This window comes from Cynara cardunculus, assembly GCF_001531365.2.
Source record: "Cynara cardunculus var. scolymus isolate 2C chromosome LG 15, CcrdV1, whole genome shotgun sequence".
NCBI classification, from domain to species: domain Eukaryota; kingdom Viridiplantae; phylum Streptophyta; class Magnoliopsida; order Asterales; family Asteraceae; genus Cynara; species Cynara cardunculus.
Window position 1 is genome coordinate 5505507 of NC_037542.1, and position 3364 is coordinate 5508870.

Sequence of the window (3364 nt, forward strand, 5' to 3'; positions counted from 1 at the left end):
TATATATATATATATATATATATACATACATACTAGTGGTGTACCCGCGCGATGCAGCGCTGATGAATTACAATTTTGAAATATTAGTCTGGCCCAAAATTATGAATTTGTGTGGTTATTTTGCAAATCAACCTGAAACAGTTTGTGAATCATAATCGTCTGTTGTATTTATTTCTTTTCTCATGAATTGCATCATCTTTTGTAGAAAAAAGCCTCAAGCTGTCACTCTACACCCACTAAGCCGTTTACCAAATACTTACCTGGTACGTGTTTACCCGTAAAATTTAAAACTATTATTTACTTACCGGGTAAGATTTTAGTCCACCAAAAACGACATCGCATGTAACAATTTACCCGGTAAGCGCTTACCGAGGTAAGAGTCGTCTCCCTCACTTACCGGGTAAGACTCTTGGTTCTTGTCTCGCTCTTATCAGGTAAGATTGTTGGCCCTTATCATATTCATCCGGTGAGGTAATGCGACTTGCTAAGCGCTTACCCGAGTAAGTGTTTGGTAAACGGCCCCAAGCTTGGAGAGAGCATCGGACAACGGTGCTGCTTAAGTTATTAATGCATATTTTGTATATAATGTACAAGGTTTTTTTATGTTTATCTGCAAATTGTAATCTGATACTTTTATACGGTTAAAACAGGCAATTTTCAATTCCATATATATAAACATTTGATTTTTACAAACTATGCCAAGAGTCCTGATAAATGATTGATATTATGCATGAAATAGAAGTAGTAAAAGGGTCATTTTCCCAAATATTTATCCGGTAAGCGTTCATCGATAGAAGTCAACACTATAATCTATTTTACCAGATAAAATTGTAGTATATTAAAACGGTATCGTATGCAACAATTTACCCGGTAAACGCTTACCCGGGTAAGAATCTTCACCATCCTTTATAAGATGAGATGGAAGATTAAGCATCAGTTTGCACATAAATGGAATTTTCATCTTTCAGTATCTCTCCACCAAATCCCAATTGTGCTTTTCTATGACCATTTGTTTGATACCCAAGACAATACATTATGCATCACTTGAAAAGGATTGTTTGTACATGAGTAGTAGTTTCAGGGATGAAGCATGCAGCCCAGACATATTCACATGGTTTCCATTTACAACACCATCAGATAAACAGCAGTATCAATAATGTGAATTTTACACTCGGTGGACTTTTAACACAACTACAAGGTTATTAGTAGGAGTTTAACATTAGGTAAATATTATACACTCAGATTCGTTAAAATCTTTTACCCCATACATCCATGTAAGAAACTAAAACTACAAAGAACCAAACCAAAGTAAACCAAACAAACCCAATAAAATTAAAAAGAATGTTCTTTATAAAAATGAAAGAACGAAGCATGAGCTGCTAACAGAAAGAGAGTCGATACAATTAAGAAGCTTATTACAAAAGCAATTATAAACTAAAAAATAACAAGGAAATTAACATTATAACTAAAACCACCTCTTATAAGAAACAGCCAAAACTAAGATCAAAATCACAATTTTATAGTACATCATCACACCTCCATTTCCTGAAACAACTTAGCATATTAAGCAGGTTATCATAGTCTACCATGCATGCATGGGAAATTTTTTTGATTGATAAGAGACCAACCAAGCGTCTGTAAAGATACAAAAGAGAACTTATCCTCAAGATGTGTTTATACCTGATGAATAAACAATTGTTGTTGAAATTGAAAGCACACAAACACAACCAGTTGATGTTGAAACTGTAAGCACTCAAACACAACCAGTTGCTGTTGAAACTGTAAGCACACAAACACAACCAATAAAAACAAAACAGTAGGAACATTTTGGCTCTCAATCATGTGAAATAAAACAGTAGGAAACAAGCTGAGCAATTGGTTTGAGGAGCAGCAGTAGTTGATCAAATGGAGCAGTATTAGTTGATCAAATGGTTGTGGAGAAACAAGCTAAGCAATTAGTTTGAGAAGCATTTACATAAAACAGAAAAGTTTTGAGGAGCATTTACATGAATTAAATTCAACCAATATATGTATTTCAAGACCATGACTTTGAAAGCAACATATCAAGAACCAATTTTTGTTGGTAAACATATATATGTTCATTTTGACAGCAACAGCATATTAATGGACAGAATATGGAGTTCCTATGTCTACTTTAATGTTTTGTATGCTTTTGACATTGTATTTCATGTCATTGATTGATTCTTTTTTGTTTGTTGAAGTTTTAGCTTGTTTGTTGTCTGCTTTATGACAATAGCAGGATTCATCACACACAGTAACCCACCGTCGATCAAAAGTACATATCACGAACTCTGTAAGAAACCTTCAAATTTGAAACCTTTATATCATTTAACTCAACCTCAAAAACAAAAGCATGAATTTGAATTTGGGATAGGGCTAAGATTTCTGGAAGATTTTTTTAGGGGGGGCTGAATTTGAATTTGAAACCTTTATGTGATTTAACTCTGCTCAAAGGCTTTAACAATTTATATCAATCGCATACTGCTAAACATACATATCAGATATACTACTTCCCTATGCTCAAAGGCCTTAAACCTGCAGTGTCACTTATTAGAACAAGGTAAACGGACCATAATTCTCACTGTTTTAAATGCATACAAAAGGGACATAGGCCAACCAAAGTAATAAAAAGCAAGTCCATTATATTTACAGAAAAGGCAAAGAAGAGGGGCTATTTGAACCACCACCTCCAGCTGCTCTTATGAGTTTTTCTCATGTTATTTTAGCCTAATGACACCACAAAAACAAGTACATTATATTTAGACAAAGCAAGTCCATACATATATGGATGAGGCGAATCTTGTTTATAGAAACAAGAGCAACAAAGTCCTGAGAATCCAACAGTAGGTTTCATTCACCCTTGGTATTTTTGGTTAATGTTAAAATGATACTATTTGTTGATGAATTTTGGTACTTTTTGGTTAATGCAAACAGTTCTTGCCATGATTTATAGCAGAATCTTGGTTGATCCAAACAATTTCAGCCTTGAATTTTGGTATTTTGGTCAATGTCTTGTGCAACATCTATTTGGTTAATGTCTTGTAGAACTTGGTCATCATTGTACAAAAGTTAATATCAACATTTGTTTGCAACTTGTTTGGTAATCATTGTACCAAGGTTTCATTCACCCGTCTTAGTCTCATAATTCCAGGTTCCATTCTTTTTGCACCAAGGTAGATGTTCAACAAAAAAAAAACATTTTCTATTGAAACAATGATCAGATTACAGCTTAATGCTAATATATTTCATCTAAATATTTGGCATATACCTGTCAGGAAATTGTTACTCTATTTAACTTGATAGAAATTACCTTCTCTAGTGGAAGATCAAAGCAAAGATTTCC